Source organism: Suncus etruscus, chromosome 7, assembly GCF_024139225.1.
Source record: "Suncus etruscus isolate mSunEtr1 chromosome 7, mSunEtr1.pri.cur, whole genome shotgun sequence".
Taxonomy (NCBI): Eukaryota; Metazoa; Chordata; class Mammalia; order Eulipotyphla; family Soricidae; genus Suncus; species Suncus etruscus.
The window spans coordinates 72,310,365-72,329,319 of record NC_064854.1 but is presented as its reverse complement, the minus strand read 5'-3'; the positions used below and the strand labels follow the sequence as shown (position 1 = coordinate 72,329,319).

The 18,955-nt window shown below is 33.3% G+C and overlaps 1 protein-coding gene and 1 pseudogene across 1 annotated transcript in view; one reads left to right on the top strand and one right to left on the bottom strand.

Moving 5' to 3' along the window:
- Window positions 1-18,955, top strand: part of ADGRB3 (adhesion G protein-coupled receptor B3) — an 898,471-nt gene that overhangs the window by 60,749 nt on the left and 818,767 nt on the right. The window lies entirely within an intron of this gene.
- Window positions 8,601-8,719, bottom strand: LOC126015041 (uncharacterized; annotated as a pseudogene).

Here is an 18,955-nt window from a genome sequence, read left to right as displayed (position 1 = left end):
CTTTCATGCAGAAGGTCATTGGTTCGAATCCCGGTGCCCCATATGGTCCCCCGTGCCTGCCAGGAGCGATTTCTGAGTACGGAGCCAGGAAAAACCCCTGAGCACTGCCGGGTGTGACCCAAAAACCACAAAAAAAAAAAAAAGATTTCTAATATAACAATGAAATTATAACAAAACTAATTCATAGCTAAAAAAATTACTGTTTAAGTATCTCCATATGTTGTGAATCTCTTTCAAGCTCTGTTACTATGAACTTTATTTTGTTTTCTAATATTTCTGGGTTTTCTATTTTCACTATGTATTTAAATTTTATTACTTATACAGTCGTTAAGTGAAAATCATATGTTAGCTTTAAATTGCTTACAAAGGATATCAATTCTATGAAATATGCAGTTAATCAACATAGCTTTTGAAAACGGATGCAATTTTTTATATTTGTTAATTAATTTGAACAAAAAGTAGTTAATTAGAAACCATTTTTTGGTGATATTTTTCTTTTCATTATTTCTTTCCTTTTTTGCTGTGTTTCTATTAAGTTCATTTACTAGACATAATTTTCTTTGGACAGTGCATGCATGAATTTTAAGAACACCATACATTAATTTTTGGCAGGAATATATTCTTTATATACATTGGCAAGATTCTATTATTTATTCAAGTATTTCTTAAAACCTTTTCAAACTGAAACAATAATTGTATTTTGTATACAGAAAGTTGAATTTTTTGATACATATAAAATTCTTTGCTTAAATAGTAAATATTTGCAGTCATTGCATTTCTACTGGCTTCAGCTCAATATAAATCCATTCCATTTTCTTTAAAATATTTTTTCATTATGAATATTACTTAGAATATTTTCTCATAAAATGCCACTACTTTTCTCTTTGTTTTTTTTACTCACTTGAAAAAATAATATTTTTTGTTCTTTGGGAAACACCTGGTGACACTCTGGAGTTACTCCTAGCTATGCACTCAGAAATTGCTCTTGGCTTGGGGGACCATATGGGGCGTTGAGGGATCAAACTGCAATTTGTCCTAGGTTAGTGCTTGCAAGACAAACACCCTACTGCTTATGCCATCTCTTAGGCCCCTCTCACTTGAATATTTAAAAATATATATATGAAAGTGATTGACAAAAGTGAAATCTTTAGAATTTAAAAGTAAATTCGAGAAATAATAAATAGCACTACGGAGAACATACAAACTTATTTCATTATGCATTCACTTACACTTAATACTTTAATGCAATAATATGAGGCATAATAGTAAAATGAAAGTGGTTTATATATTCAAATCTTTCAGTGGGAAAATGTTATACTGTATATCAGACTGAATAAAAAATGGTCAAGATGGTCCTCAGGTTCCCCCCTCCCTCCATACTCCAGCGGGGAGGTGCACGGGGAGGAGGGCGGGCAGACATCAGGCTTCTGATTTCGTCCTTGATTCTGGAGACCAGCTCTTGCCAGGTATAGCGTTTTTCTCCCCTGGACTTCAGTTTTTCCCTGGGCACTTGTCTAGGTGAACTCTATAGGGGTCAACAGGCTTTCCCCCTATCTCTCCCAACACTAATTGGAATGCGCTCTGGGAGGAGGGCAGGCTATTCTAGCACTGATTTATATTGGGACAGTCAGTGGAAATTTTTTCTCTTTGTTTTCATATTGATAGTATTGTGTGCATATATTCTATATATCCATAATATCCATTGTATTGGGACCTTGATACTGCCCTACAAAGCTCATTTCTAATATTTTACTGCCTCAGTCCCAACCCTTACTTCCCCCCATCCTCCTATGTAGGTGCAGCTAATCACATGAAGCTCACCACATAGAATGATAAGTGCAGTTAGGGAAATAACTACACTGAAAACTATCATAATAATGTGAATGAATGAGGGAAAAACAAAGCCTGTCTCGAGTACAGGTGTGGGTGGGGTGGGGAGTAGGTAGATCTGGGAAATTGGTGGTGGGAATCCTGCGCTGGTGAAGGGGGGTGTTCTTTACATGACTGTAATCATACAACTACAATTATATTTGTAATCACAATGTTTAAATAAAGATAATTTTAAAAAAAGACAGAATCTGTAGGCTCAAATATGAGGTGCATAAAACCTCCAGACAATAATAAAAGATGGAAAGAAACTTCAAAATAAACACCTGATAAGAGAACTTTTGGAAGAATTCAAGAGGAAAAATATAAGAATCATCAGGGGCCAAGAGGTCAGAAATGCATCCTTGATGAAGAAGCAACAGTCAAAGATAGCATCGTGGAAAAATTCCCAGCACTGATTTTTTTAAAATGTTCATTATAACATAAATGTTTCTGTAAACAATATAGTTTATGCTGAGTGGCAAAAAAAAAAAAAAAAGGTCAAGGTGTTTATTCCCAAATTCTCTTTGCTTTTTTTTTATTTGCTAGTGTATGTCATTTCCTTGACATATTGGTTCAATATTTAAAATTTAGGTCAGGGTTGTTCTCACAAAGCTTTTTTAAAAAATCAGAATATTAGAAAGCACTAAACAAGATGTCCACAAATCAAGTGCTCAGACCCTGGAACATTTGCTTCCTATGATATATCTGGACAATATTTGCTACTAAAAAAGCCAAAAAAATTATGGCTGAAAACAAAACTATATTTCCTGATCATTAAGGAAAATTTAAGGAAGATATTCCTGCTGCATAATTTCTTCATGTGGTGATTTACTAAGGATTCAATCTTCCTTGAAGCTCTCTAACTCTAAGAGTAATGAGTTTTCATATCCATTAGAGATAGGAGAATGTATAGATAATGCAAACATGCAGCTTAATGAAGTGCCACATTTGCTTGTATTTAATTTCAATTATTCAAGTCTCTCTTAAAGTAAAGATAAGTCATTTCATGTGAGCCAATTTTCTGCAAAACTGTGGTCTACATTATTTTCTTTGAAAAAAAAAATATTGAGAGGCACTTCTATTCTTTGGGTCCATTCACATGATCACATCATGCATTTATCACCTGCATGCCCTCTTGAGATTTGTACCTCCCTATTTTATGTATGTGGTTCTCCTTATCTTGGGAGAAGGCCACATTCTTTCTTAAGTGCATTAGTTTCTTTTTCATTTGCTCTTCTTCCCCTTCCCCAGAATTTCCAAATACAATGGTTTTACTTCAAAAAACAAATAATAAATAAAAATAAAGAGAAAACACACTGCAAAGAAAAGAAGATGGCATTAATAGAAGAAACAATTCAAGTTTCTCATCAATCTCTGGTTAAACATGGAGGCTAATAATTCCTTTTTTGTTTTTATTTTTTGGTTTGGGGGTCACACCCAGCAGCGCACAGGGGTTTCTCCTGGCTCTACACTCAGAACTTGCTTATGACAGGCTAGGGGGACCATATGGGATGCCAGGATTCGAACCACCATCTTTCTGCATGCAAGGAAAACACCCTACTTCTATGGTATCTCTCCAGCCTCGAGACTAATAATTCTATATATTTTTTTAGTACAACTAATGACAAAAATATTTTCACAGATTAAAGATAAAAATAAAATAATGGAAAAGTGGTCTATTTTATACACTTGTGGCCAAGCCTATGATTTTATTTATTGAAATGTTTGGGTTTTATTTTTGTACTATTGTGTTATTTTAATTTTGATTTTTCAAATGTGTAATTAAAAACATCCACAAATATTTTTTTACCATTCTGTAGATAATTTAATTTTTCTGTCTTTTATTTATTTTTTTACTTAAAACAAATTTACTTGACTTTATTTTGCATCTGTTACTTGTGCTTTTGGTGTTATAGCTTTGAAAATTTCATTGTCTAGACCACTGTAAAAAAGTTTGTTTACCATTGAAGAGATATTACAGTAGTCTGGGTACTTAATTTGTCCATGACTTACCCAAGTTTGATCCCAGGAACCACATATGATTTCCTCAACATATGTAATTCAGGTGTAATCCCTGAATCCATTTTCCTATATAGTTTTGCATCTTGTATTTATCTCATTGATCCATTTGAATTAACTGCTATATATTGTTTAAAATCAGGATCCATGTTTAATTATTAATCCAATAGCGAATTTTTATAATCTACAAGTTATTCAGTTTTACCAAGATCCTTTATAAAAGAGACAATTTTGGAAAACTTGTCTAAGATCAATTGTCTATAAGGCAAGTGTTATTATTGCTGGAATTTTTATTCTATTCCATTGGTTTATGCCTTTCCTATGCCAGACTTATACTTTTACAAACTGCAGTTTTATAATGTATATTAAATTAGAAGTTCTATGCTATCAACTGTTTTTGTTTTTTAATATTTTTATTGTTTATGGTTCTATGCACTTATTATTTTTGTAATGGATAACATTGAGATTTTTTATGGAGATTGAATTATTTCTCAGGACATGTAAATATGATATAATATATAAAATATTTTTCTTTTTTATAATTATCTTTATTTAAACACTGTAATTACAAATATGAGTATAGTTGTATGATTACAGTCATGTAAAGAACACCCCTCTTTCACCAGTGCAACATTCCCACCACCAATTTTCCAGATCTCAACTCCTCCCCACCCCGCACACCTGTACTCGAGACAGGCTTTCTACTACCCTCATTCATTCACATTGTTATGATAGTTTTCAGTGTAGTTATCTCTCCAACTGCTCTCATCACTCTATGTGATGAGCTTCATGTCATGAGCTGCACCTACCAGCCCTCATCTCTCTTGTGTCTGAGATACTGTTAAAATGTCTTTCATTTTCCTTACAGCCCATATATGAGTGAAACCATTCTGCATCTTTCTCTCTCCCTCTGACTTACTTCACTCAGCATAATAGATTCCATGTACATCCATGTATAGGAAAATTTCATGACTTCATCTCTCCTGACGGCTGCATAGTATTCCATTGTGTATATGTACCACAGTTTCTTTAGCCACTCATATGTTGAAGGGCATCTTGGTTGTTTCCAGAGTCTGGCTATTGTAAATAGCGCTGCAATGAATATAGGTGTAAGGAAGGGATTTTTGTACTGTATTTTTGTGTTCCTCAGGTATATTCCTAGGAGTGGTATAGCTGGATCGTATGGAAGCTCAATTTCCAGTTTGTGAAGGAATCTCCATATCACTTTCCATAAAGGTTGTACTAGAGGGCATTCCCACCAGCAGTGAAAAAGAGTTCCTTTCTCTCCACATCTCCACTAATTTTTCAATTAACAACTTTGAAATTCATTTAAATTATCTGTCTTAAGTTTTCTTCATCAATGTGTTATAATTTACTGTTTTAAGTTTTTAAACTTTTTGTTTATGTTTGTTCAACTTTATATATTTTACTATTGGGAATATATTACTCTCTTAATTCCCTGTTTGTGTAGTTTGTAGGGATGCAAAGAAAGAGAAAACGATGTTTAATACTGGTAGGAATGCAAATTGAACTACTATAATATATTTTAGCAAGAACTTAAAATTACAAAGTGGTGTATGAAGTTATTGATAGTTGAATTTTAGGTACATATTCCTTTGACACCAATCCTAGCACCAGTATCTACTGTTATCACCAGTGCTCCTTTAATCCGTCATTCTCTCCCTCCTGTTAAGTATAGAATATGGATGTATAGCTATATCACTCTTCCACCTCACGAGTATAACTGAATCTCAACCCCTATATAATTATTATTTTTGTTTCTCATCTTTTTTCTTTCCACATTAAGACATATCACAAGGAACAAGAACAATTTATATTGGCAGGGATGTGGGGAGAAAGAAACTTTCATTCACTGCTGGTGGGAATGCCATCTATAGTCCAGACCTTATGGAAAACAGTATGGAGATACCTCAAAAAACTGGAAATTGAGCTTCTATATGATAGCCAGTATCTGAAAAAAAAACACCAAAACAAAACAAAACAAAACAAAAAAAAACAAAACCAAGTGCCCAACAATATATATGTGGCTAAAGAAACTGTGGTACATCTACACTCAGCTATTAGGAAAAAAAACTGAAGTTGTGAAATTTCCCTTTACATAGGTAGACATGTGGGTGTATAAAAAATTAAAATATGTTAGTGATACCCAGAGACAATAGAGATGAGGGCTAGAAGGACCAATACATGAATTAAGTTTACCACAAAGAACAGTGAGTATAGTTAGAGAAAAAATACACTAAAAACTATCATACTATGATAATGAGATAAAGATATAGAATGCCTGCCTTGAAGAGAGGCAGGAGGTAGAAAGAAAATGGGAGACTTTAGTGGTAGTAAAGTTGCCCTGGTGAAGAAGGGTGTAGAAATCAAGCTACCAGCAGGTTTGTAAACATGGTGCTTATATAAATAATATAAAATAAAAGAGGTATAGTCTCATATATACTATTTAATCCTGTCTAATAGTTTCCTACATCTAACCATCAAGGCAAAGATTTTCTGAGAATGTCCTAGAGATAGAATATAATAAATGCAAATTGGGTCAGTATATACCAGGCAAGTAGTTAACTGCCAAAAAGTGCTTGTTCATGGTTCGTTTATGGGAATCCTGGCACTATGTGAGTAATGAAGGTACCAGTTAACTGGAGAGAACTGCTTTCTTCCTCTGAATGACTGCTCACTTTTGAAAATAGGGCATGATAACATGTCAAGAAAATTAAACCAGATTGTATGATGTTTCAAATTCTCATATGTGACAACATAGGCATGTGAACTAAAGTAGTTCGGGAATACTAATTTTTGTTTTAAGTTAAGTCATAACATTTAGTATAATCTATAAAATTACATAATAGTTTCTTACACACTTTTATTTCTGGGTCACTCCCATCTTCTCCTGGCTTATGAGTATAGGTGTGACTCTTAGGTGCTCAGGAGACCATGTGACCTAAAATTGAACCCAGAGTTCCTTCATACATAACCATACATAACTTATGGTCCAGCTCTGAGCCATTTCACAAGGTCTATAGTGCTATTTCTGTCTTATTTTGATGGGTAAGGACAGTGGTGGGTGGCAGATCATATCCAGTGGTGTTAAGGGCTATTCCTGGCATTGTGTGCAGGAGTTGTGCAAAGCTTGGGATTGAATCTGGACTTCTTTTGACCAAAGTACACACTCAGACAACTGAACCATCCCTCCAGCCTTTCTCATAAAGTTTCTGAGAGCTTTAATAATCACCATGAGGTTTCATTGTATTTAAACAACTTTGACCAATCTTTTTTTACTGATAAGTTTTATTCCTCAGTCTATAGTTTCTTTACTGACTTTTCATTTCATACCTTTAACTTTACTGGACTATTTTTTGATATTATTGTTAACTCAATTAAAAAAGTTTAGTGACCTTTAATGTGAGAAGCAGAAAAGGTACAAGAGATGTGTTTGTTTATGGACTCTTCATACTGAAGAAATACAGAATATGGCCATTTTTGAAGATTTATTCTTCTACTTTATAATGGGGTCATTGAGATCTGAATTGAGATGATTGGCCTACTTTTAATTAGAACTTCTCTTTTAATATAGCCTGTATTAAACTAGACTTTATTTCCATTGGGAGAAAAATGAGAGCAATATGATAAAATTTCAATTATGAGAGATTATAATGTGAATATAACAGAAATTTTCCAGAACAATATTGAGGATGTGTTTGTGATGTACTATATATATATATATATATATATATATATATATATATATATATATATATATATATATATATATTTAAAAGATTACTAGGACAGGTTGGAGGAAAACTATAATTAATAGCAGATTTAATTGAATAGTCATCATCAAACTGTTATACTGTTGTCATTTTGGGGCTTGAGAGATAGTACAGATGTTAAATTACCTGCCATGCATATGGCCAACCCCAGATTGATCCCTAGCACTAGAAAACAAATCAAGTGAATTTATATTTTTGATTAGCAGTCTACAGACCTAGAATATTTTAAATAAAGATATGCTTCCTATAGAACTTGTTCAAGCCACAAATATGTCTAAGAATCTCAATAAATAAAAAATGATATAGTAAATGTGATGAATTTATGTTTTTTTTTCCTCTTTAAAAATAAGAAAAATTAGAGCTGGAATGGTAGCACAATAGGGCATTTACCTTGCATGCAGCTGACCCAGGACAGACCCAGGTTCGATCCCTGGCATCCATATAGTCCCCCAAGCCTCCCAGGAGTAATTTCTGAGCACAAAGCCAGGAGTAAACCCTGAGTGCTGCTGGGTATGGCCCCAAAACAAATACACAAACAAACAAAAGATAAGAAAGATTCAGTGATAGCACAGCACTAGGGCATTTGTCTTTCAAATAGCTGTTCCAGGATGGACCACGTTTCATCCCCTGCTTCCCATATGGTCCCCCAGCCTGCCAGGAGCAATTTTTGAGTGCATAACCAGGAGTAAACCCTGAGTGTCTCTATGTGTGTCCAAAAAAAGCAAACAAAGAAAAAAGGAAAGAATAATACAGATGATTACTTTAGTTATAGATAAGATTAAGACTTGCCACACCAGTACTCCATTTGTTTGTTTTTCTTTGAACTTTTTCTCATTGTTCTTTTTTTTTTCCTTTCTTTCTTTTCCAATCTTGTGGTTATTATTTGGTAATTTTTTTTGTTATTTTTTATTTTTTATAAGCCTACAGCACCTGGTATTCCCAGATGGTCTTCCATCCCAGTACTAACCAGGCCTACCCCTGCTTAGCTTCCGAAATCAGAGGAGATTGGGTGTGTTTAGGGTGATATGGTCCTAAACACTGTTGGGGGTTTTTGTTGTTGTTGTTGCTATGATTTTTTATTATTTTATTATTTTTTGTTTTTGTCTTATTCCAGCAGAACCACACATCTTGAATCATCTTGTTCTGCCTCATGATTTGAGGGGGAAAAATAAAAATGAATGATACCAGGAGCAAACAACTGTATGAACATTGAGTAGAATTAAAAAATGACCAGAATTAAACATCAAACCCAAAGTCAACAACAGAATCAATACCCTGTATACAATAAGCTATACGCAGAGGGGAACACTGGGGGGGGGGGAAGGGGAGAGGAGGCAAAGGAAGGAGATATGGGGATACATGCTGGGAAAAGGTGGGGAGGGAGGACAACCCTGGTAGTGGGAATGGCCCTGATTCATTGTCACTATGTACCTTCAGTATTACCGTGAAATATTTGTTACTTACTTTTTTATCACAATAAAAATTATTATAAAAAACTAAACTAAAATAAAATATTTATTGTATAAAAATAGATTAAGGTTGTGAGTCTCTATAAGTGGAAATCTAGCACATTTATTCTTTATATTATAAAGTTAATTCCTTTTTTTTTTTTGGTTTTTGGGCCACACCCGGTAACGCTTAGGGGTTACTCCTGGCTATGTGCTCAGAAGTCGCTCCTGGCTTGGGGGACCATATGGGACACCGGGGGATCGAACCGCGGTCCGTCCAAGGCTAGCGCAGGCAAGGCAGGCACCTTACCTTTAGCGCCACCGCCCGGCCCATAAAGTTAATTTCTTATAATAACTTTGGTGGCAAGAGAGACAATTCAAAATACCAATGCTTGCTCTGTATGTGGTTTCTATTTTTTAATATCTGGACTATTGAGCTTTTCCTTCCTTCCTTCCTTCCTTCCTTCCTTCCTTCCTTCCTTCCTTCCTTCCTTCCTTCCTTCCTTCCTTCCTTCCTTCCTTCCTTCCTTCTTTTTTCTTTCTTTCTTTCTTTCTTTCTTTCTTTCTTTTCTTTTTTCTTTCTTTCTCTTTCTTTTTTCTTTCTTTCTTTCTTTCTTTCTTTCTTTCTTTCTTCTTTCTTTCTTTTTTTTCTCTTTTCTTTCTTTCTTTTTTCTTTCTTTCTTTCTTTCTTTCTTTCTTTCTTTCTTTCTTTCTTTCTTTCTTTCTTTCTTTCGTCTTTTTTCTTTCTTTCTGTCTTTCTTTCTTTTCCTTCCTTCTTCCTTCCTTCCTTTCTTCTTTCTTTTTCTCTTTCTCTCTCTTTCTTTCTTTTTTCTTCTCTTTCTTTTTTTCTCTCTTTCTCTTTCCTTCTTTCCTTCTTTCTTTGTTTCCTTCCTTTTTTCTGTCTTTCTTTCTTCCGTTTCTTCCTTCTTTCTCTTTCTTTCTTTTTCTCTCTTTCTTTTTTCTTTCTCTCTTTCTTTTTTCTTTCTCTCTTTCTCCTTCCTTCTTTCCTTCTTTCTTTGTTTCCTTCCTTTTTCTGTCTTTCTTCCTTTCCTTCCTTCTTCCTTTGTTCCTTCCATCCTTCCTTTCTTTTTCTTCCTTTCTTCCTCCTTCCTTCCTTCCTTTCTTTCTTTCTTTCTTTCTTTCTTTCTCTCTTTCTTTCTTTCTTCTTTCTTTCTTTCTTTCTTTCTTTTTCTCACTCTGTCTCTTTCTTTTTCTTTCTTTCTTTCTTTCTTTCTTTCTTTCTTCTTTTATTTTTCCCTCCTTCCTTCCTGTGTATTTATATCTATCTATCCATCTACCCTATCTATCTATCTATCTATCTATCTATCTATCTATCAGTTATTTGTTAATTTTTGTAGTGCCAAGAGGTCCATGTAGAAAGTCAGGGATCAAACCAGGACATCTGCAAGACAAGCACCCTAATTACTATACTATCACTCTAGCCCAAAGATATTAAATTCAATTTTAAAGAACAAATATATAAGTATTAATAGTGAGAGAAAGAGTGCAGTAAGAAAATACAACTTTACTTAATATGCTTTAATTTTAATGTGTTTATAAAAACATTTATAAAACATTTATAAATGGATTTTTGAGATAAATTATCCACTAAGGTACACTAAATTTTAATGTAAGAATAATATTTCACTATTCTGATCAAATAAAAATAAATATGATAAATATATTATTAAGCATATATATGTAAACCTTAGAGAAATTGAATCAAAAGGAATTGAGCAAATTGTTGAAGAAAATTAAGTCAAGAAAGCTGTTATAAGAAAAAGATGTTTGAGTTAACTTTTACAAAAAAAACTAAAAATAAAACTATCAATGATATATTTTAAATTATTATGAAAATGAATTTAATGATCATCAGTCATTAAATATAATTCAGTTTGAGTCAATGGATTACTCTAGTGTTACAAAAGATAACTAGAGTTCATGTCCTCTGTATTTTTTATTATCCAATCTTATCATGATCAATACGATTAATTTTTTGGTTGCTTTTGGACCATACTTGAATGTACCTCAGGCCTTACCTAGTGCTATGTACGCTCAAAGATTACAACTGATGTGTTTGAGTGGCTATATGGTTATCAAAGTATAGAATTTGTTTGGATGTATGTGAGGCAAACACATTATTTACTGTACTATCTGGCTCCCAAATGATTAGCTTTTGATTTAGTCTTTTAAATATTTGAAAAATTTTATACTTTAAGCAGTGATCATTTCCATTCCATTGATTTTTTGATAATTGACATTTAGTACCAGCCTAAACATTTAATGTAATCTAAACGTATATGTAGTAAAAGTAAAATCCCCATGTTATCTTGATTGAATCACAATATTAATTTTTTGCTCATGCTGTAAATGTAAATTTCTATTTAGAAAGAGAAATATTTCCACCTTTGATTTCTTAACCCCTTAAGTCCTTGGTCTTTCATGCTCATTAAATTTATAATTTATAATTGTTGTATTATAAATTGGGCCTACCTGATTACTCTTGGACACACTACTATCCCACAGCTATTAAGTTTTGCCAGGTAGGCTTTTGTCATAAGTTTATGATTAGTGCACAATCTATACTAACAGTATATCAGCTTGTCTGGAGCATCCATCACTATTTAGTCATTCTTCCCTTAGGCACCTAAATTCAGATGATGCTACCATCCATCTAATTTGTCTGATTCTAAAGTACTAACTTCAGAATACACTATAGGAGTATAGAACTAAAGCAAATCAACCACTCTTTTCTTTCCTCACCATGAAAACTCCTGCAGGTTCAGGACCACCTGGTGACACATATTTGCTACTTATTCTCTCCCAGCCTCAATACACATATTATCTCCCAACCTCAACTTTTTTATTTTGCTCTCCTACTTATCACAAGACATCTGGACAATAGATTGACTTATGGAAAATGTAGATAAGGATGATTAAACTCCTACAAGCTGACTGAATCTTCACACCAACCTTTAGAAGGAATCTCACTGCCCTTTCTCAAATGAAGAAATGAAACCATGGAAGTGTTTACTTGTCAGTTTACATTGAGATTAAGTTTTAAAATTCAATCTTGTGAATATGAGCCTATGCTTAGTTTCCTGAGCTATAGCGCCTTCCCTTAAGGAAGCTATTCTGCTTTCTCTGAGAATCAAAGTCTTCATGTCCTATCCCTAGCCTGATCTATTTGCATTTCTATGGAGTTCAGAGAGTAGAACCTTGTGTTCTAGAGTCCAGTAACCATGGATTCAGATTGTGGCCTCCAAGTCAAAATTTGTCTTCTGCCCTTTCCTGGATGAAAAGTTTTAGAGAAAAAAAATTATCTAATGTTGATCCTCAGTTACTCAGAAAGAAGGTGGCAGTTAGAACATTCACACTCATGGGGCTGTACTTTATGCTTGATAGGAGCGATTTGGAACAAAGAATGTCTCCTATTGTATTACTGAAGAGCAATGCATTCTTCATTATATACAAGACTATTTTAATTTTATTTCAATTTTTTATTTTTTAAAACGTGTTCTAATTGTTTCTATATATATTGGTTTGGCATCACAGTTATTAGTGCTCAGGAGGTTCTCTGTGGGACCCTGAGGACCATATGTGATGCCAATGATTAAAACTCTGTGTCTCAACCACATGCAAAGCAAGCACTTCACCTACTATATTCTCTTGCTTGCTTGCCCCCTTTCTTTCATTTTAGTGTCACTGCCTAAATTAGTACCTGTCTATCTCTTATTTAAATATGTATAACAGTTTCTCTGCCTAGTCACTTTCCTTTTTAATTTAAGCTTTGACCCCAGGATAGTTTTACAGGACATAGCCTACTTAGTTGTTCCCAAATGCTTACTTGAAATTATGAGTGCCTTGCTCTCAACAGTGGAGGTCTGCAGGGTGCCACAAATGAATAAAGTGGGCCAGATGTATAGGATGTGGCTAGTTGAATCTAATGAGGCTTGCCAGAAATACAATTGCTACTTAGCCCTAGCTGATTTGTAGAATGCAATATATTCCCCCTATTAAGAGAAGCTGAAAATATGGGTTGTGCGTGGTGTGACACATTCATATATTTTTTTTTTAAATCACCTCCTGTTGTTATATAGGACAGTAAGCATTGCTATTCTATTTCCTAAGATAGGAGTTCAAGGAGAGCGAGAGTTATAGATAGATAAAGATATGGATATATCTGCAAAATAATGAAACACACACTTAAGGAAAGAAGGGACTTTGAAAGTTCCCACATTGCCCTGACAAGTCCACAGACTACCCTGCGAGCAACTGCAAGACGAAGCTCCAGGAACAAAAAACTCCTCCTCTTCTGTCCTCCCCTTTTACCTATGGGAAAGCATCACACCTAGAAGGTGGGACCATACGGTTTCACTACAATCGGAGGTGATGATTCATAAAATAACATCCAATGAGAAATCATATAGGAGTTGATTGACATAGAAACATACAATCCCATAATTTCACAGATATATATAGCCAGATAGACAGATGGTGATACAGAATTCCTATTTTAAGAAATAATAGCAAAGACCTTCCCTAAGTGTATAAAATATTTAGGAGAGTTAGGACACAGATTTATGAAGTTTAAGGTTCTAAACAAAATAAAGACAAATAAATACATCCAGGATGCATTATAACTAAAATGGCAAAACATATGACAATATTCTAAAAGCAGTAAGTAAGTAATTCACGCCATGTGTGAGTGATACAGGTGTGAGACCCTGATTTATCTGTGGTACCAGTGTAATACTCAATCTTCCATGTAGTAGACACCATGTAGTCCATCATTCTTCCACTCCCTTTACTTCAGCAGCAGCAGCAGCAACAGCAACAATAACAACAACAATAATTACAATAAATAAGGAAGGGAGGGAGGGAAAGAATGAAAGGATAAAAAATAAACGAGAATAATGATATTCGGATTTTATGTTTCAGAATTTAAAAGTTTGGAAAAAACATATAAAGGACATTGAAATAATTCCCAAAGATGAGGGCCGAAAGGACCAGCTCAAGATATGAAGCCCACCACAAAAAGTGGTGAGTGCAGTTAGAGAAATAACTACTTTGAGAACTATCATAACAATGTCAGTGAGTGAGGGATGTAGAAAGCCTGTCCCAAATACAGGACTAGGTGGTGGTGGGGATGGGGACATTGGTGATGGGAACTTGCACTGACTAAAACCCAACTACAATCATGTTTGTAATCATGGTGTTTAAATAAAGATACTATAAAAACTAAGAAAAAAACAGAAAAGTCAAGAGTCAAGAGTACAAAAACAAAGATTCCAATTAGACTGCAATTTTCTCATAGAAGCTATATAGATGAAAGGGAAGTGGCACGATACATATCAAAGAGTGAAATAGAAAAAAATTCTTGGTTTCTTTACTACTAAATTGACATCTTCTCAGCTTATTAAATCAATGAAAAACAGAAAATACTTTGCAGTCCTTATATATCTCTTTGGTAACATTCCATTCTTTGGTCCTTTCTGGAAATTTCTATTTAGCTCTTCTACTTTTATTATAATCCTATATATATTTGGTCGCTATTAACTTGTTAGTCTTTTTTTCCTCAGGAAACTTCACATGTCATATGTGGTATAAGGCATTAATCTCAGGGCTTTGTACATATAAGACATAAGCTTTACTATTTGAGACACATCCTCAGCTATTTGCATATATTATATTATATCATATTTATTTATTTTTAATTTTAGGTCACTAAAACTTAGGGGTTACTTCTGGATCTGCCCTCAGAAATTATGCAGGGATATTAGGGATCAAACCTGAGTCAGCCACTTGAAAGACAAACACCCTACGTCTATGTTATTGCTCCAGCTCCTGGTTATTTTATTTCATTTCACGATCTTATTTTCTGTTTCCTACTTTCTCACATTTTTTGTCCCTTTCACACCATATTTGGGAGATTTTCTTTCCTTCCATTCCTTGGCTGAATCTGAAAGTTAGTCTTCCTTTCTGTTATCTTAGTGAATATCTGGCAATGCGTAAAATACTTTTGAGTTCATAATTAAAAACATTGTTTTATTCAGTACTAAGTCTTAAAGTCCTATGAGTTTACTAACACTATGTTGACAAATAGTTTTTGAGCTCTGCCTTGATTTTTGACTATGTAAATTTTATTTTTAGGAATTATATATGTTTAATTTCTTTAAGGCCCAAGTTAAAGGTGGATTTCTTTGAACAGGATTTGGTATTTTTGGGGACATTCTAACTCTAAATGGTATGTAATTTTCCACCCATATCAGAAAGGATGAATTTGCAGTGAAATGAAGCTGAGGTTGGAATGTGATTATGCGTCGTCTCCCACTTACACTATGAGCCAGGAAAGGAGCAAGTGATTTATAATTTCTCCTTAGAGTGTACTATTACTCTTTCTTCAAAGTAACTTTGCAGGAGGATACTAATTGAAGAACCTACTTTGGGAAAACTCAGGCTTTGTATACTGTTTTTATTTCAAAACCAAATTTCAAGTTCACCTGGTCAGTAGATATGCTTCAAGTAAAAGTGGCTTCAGTCAACTGCTTCTCTTTTCTCTATTTCTTAGTTTTTATTTGATTCTTGTTTCATGTTTTGCTAGTACATCAATCATCATGAGTTTTTTCTTTGATATAAAATTTGTTCAGGGAATTCAGAGTGAATTACTGAAGAAATTTAAATGTCTCCTTTGCATCTCAGCCAACTCTCAGGTCCTTTTGAACCTCACCCAACATTTCTGAGGACCAACTCTTTGTATTGCTGACATTCCATGTAGTGAAGTACAAATCTGGCCCTCCTCCATGTAGTTTTTTTTCCTGTCTGTTCAAGCTTTAGGTTAGTTGCATTCAGTACACTCAATCACAATAGAAAGGGGAATCTGTCTTCATCAAATTCTACTACTGATTTTAGTGTTGATGTCCACAAAAAGCTTTAGAATAATGTTTGACCAATAGCCATATTCTCCTAGCACAACCAATTTGACATGCAAAATATTCATCACAGAAACATAGATTTTTAGTATATTTAACATGATAATTTATTATTCTAATATTAAAATAGGAAAGATTTATATAACTGCATGGGAAGAAGTAATCAAATAATGATCAACACCAAAAAATTGCACAAGTGAAAATATAACCATAGTCTACTCATCAGTACTCTTTATATGTACAAATTCTCTCTTTTCAAAAAATCAAACTCAGTCCTTGGAAATCGTTAGGCAAACAAGAAGAAAGCACACTTATTTCATCTAAGGCTACTGTTGTTCTTGCTGAATAGAGGCATTTTGATTTAGAGTGAAAGGCTAAATAAAAGTGATCCATACTTTAACCTTTTATTTTCTAATTGTAGGTTTTTTACATTTTTTAAATTATAATTATTGATTTGAGTTTATAATCATTTTTATCATCATGCATACTCAATTGTGGGTTAAAAAGAATTTCATGAAAACTTCCTTTCCCTTAAAAGAAATGCATCTGTAATAAAGAGCATATTATTTTAGTTGGTGAATTTTGACCACTAGTAGAAGAAAACAATGAAAATATTTTAGAATGGGGCTGGAGAGATAGCACAGCGATAGGGCATTTGCCTTGCATGCAGAAGGACAATGGTTCAAATCCGACATCCCATATGGTCCCCCGAGCCTGCCGGGGCATTTCTGAGCGTAGAGCCAGGAGTAGCCCCTGGGCGCTGCCAAGTGTGACCCAAAAACCATATATATATATATATATATATATATATATACATATATATGTATATATACATATTTATACATATATATACACATTTATACATATATATGTATATATATTTTAGAGTAAGGAAAATATCTCAGAAAACTATAGCAATTTTTTTACATGTAGGTGGTTTGTATTCACTCTTTCCTCAAATCATAGTCACCTAGAAAACTTCTGGAAGCAAAAAAATTAAGTGAGAGAAGTACAATACCTGTCTCTAATACAGGGAGGGGGTGGGGGAGGAGGGAGATGAGTGGAATTAGTGGTGGAAAAGTTACATAGGTGAAAGGGACTGTTTTTTTTTTTTATTTTTTTATGACTGAGGCCCAACTGCAAACATGTTTGTAATTTTGAAGAATAAAGTATTATGAAAAAAAAACCAAAAATTTTTGGAATTCTCTCCAAATTCTCTATATTTTTCACTGCTCCAAGTATAACTATTGAGTCTGCTATAAATAGCCAAACAAAAACAAACAAACAAGTAAAAAAATCCTAGAACCAGGTTTTGTGGGATTTGAAGTCCAACTTGTTTTTTTGATATTCCTTTTTAATAAAAATAATATAATAACAGTATTACATAAAAGTAATAACAGTATTTTCGTAAAAGTAAACATATAAGAGAAATTAAATATAAGTATTTTTCTATTTACAAAAAGAAAGAAAAATTATAAAAAATGGAAATTGTCACAAAAATTAAAATCAAACTAATACTTTAAAATTTTTGTAGATAAGACTCCAACTTTTTCTAAATTTAGTGGTATATTCCCAAATTACCTCTTCATTAGATATTAACTATGTATTTTACCTTAAGAAAAATAGAAAATTAAATCATTCTTCCCTGTAGCATGTACTTTATTATTTATATTTATATGAATAAAATATATAACTGCATAAAGATTGACTTGTGTTTCTGTTACTGCTGCAGTTTTATGCTTAAAATATCATGAGTTCCAATAAATTCTGTTTCATACAGTATCTATGAAGAGAAGAAGGAGAGCATGACATGTTTATCTTCTGTGCTTTCTATAGAAGAGTAATTCTTTTGTGGCCAGGAATGAAATTCTAAATATAGTTTTTATAGTTGTGATAATTGTAATAATTTTCTACCAAATTAACTGTTGGCTATATATATATTATATACAATATATTATATAATATATTATAAAATAATATTATAATTATATTATATTATAATTATAATATTTTAATATAATACAATATAATTATATAATATGTAAATATAATAATATTATTATAATATATATATTTTGGTTTGGGGTCACATCTGGCAGTGCTTGGGGTTACTTCTGACTCTGTGCTAAGAAATAATCCCTGGCAGGTTTGGGGAACCATATGGGATATCAGGAATAGAACCACCATTCATCATGGGTTGGCCGTGTGCAAGACAATACTGCTATATAATTTTCAAAACCATTCCTCTCTTTCACTCTATGTCTACTGTTAAAGATGACAATATATGTATTATAAAATTATATAAAATTTATAGCAAAATGTATGATAAAATTTATCTTATTTTAAATAAATCTATTCTTTAGGCACTATAGTAACAGAAATGTACATAGTTGGGTTTAGGTCATAGAATGTATCCTCTACTTCACCAAAAGTGCCAAAAACTTTCATCCCCAAAATGTCTCCTCATCCCACCACAACCTGTCTCTGAGGTTGGCATTCTACTTCTCTCTATCACTCTCATTGCTATCGTATATGTCAGTGAAGTTAATATTCTAAGTGCACTCACCACTCTTTGTGGCAAGCTTCATATCATGGGCTGGCCATCCCAGCCATCATATCTATTGTCTCTGGATGTTATTATCATACTGTTTTTATTTTTTTATATTCTAGTGATTAGCGAGACTATTTTGCCTATCTTACCTAGGACTCTCATTCGGCAAAATAATCTCCATATACATCCAGGTATAGGAAAAACTTATAACTTTAGTTTTTCTTAGTGGCTGAATAATATTCCATTGTGTATATGTACTACAGTTTTTTAGCCTCTTATCTATTGTCAAGCACCTGAGTTGTTTCCAGATTCTGACTGTCATAAATAGAGCTGAGTGGAAAA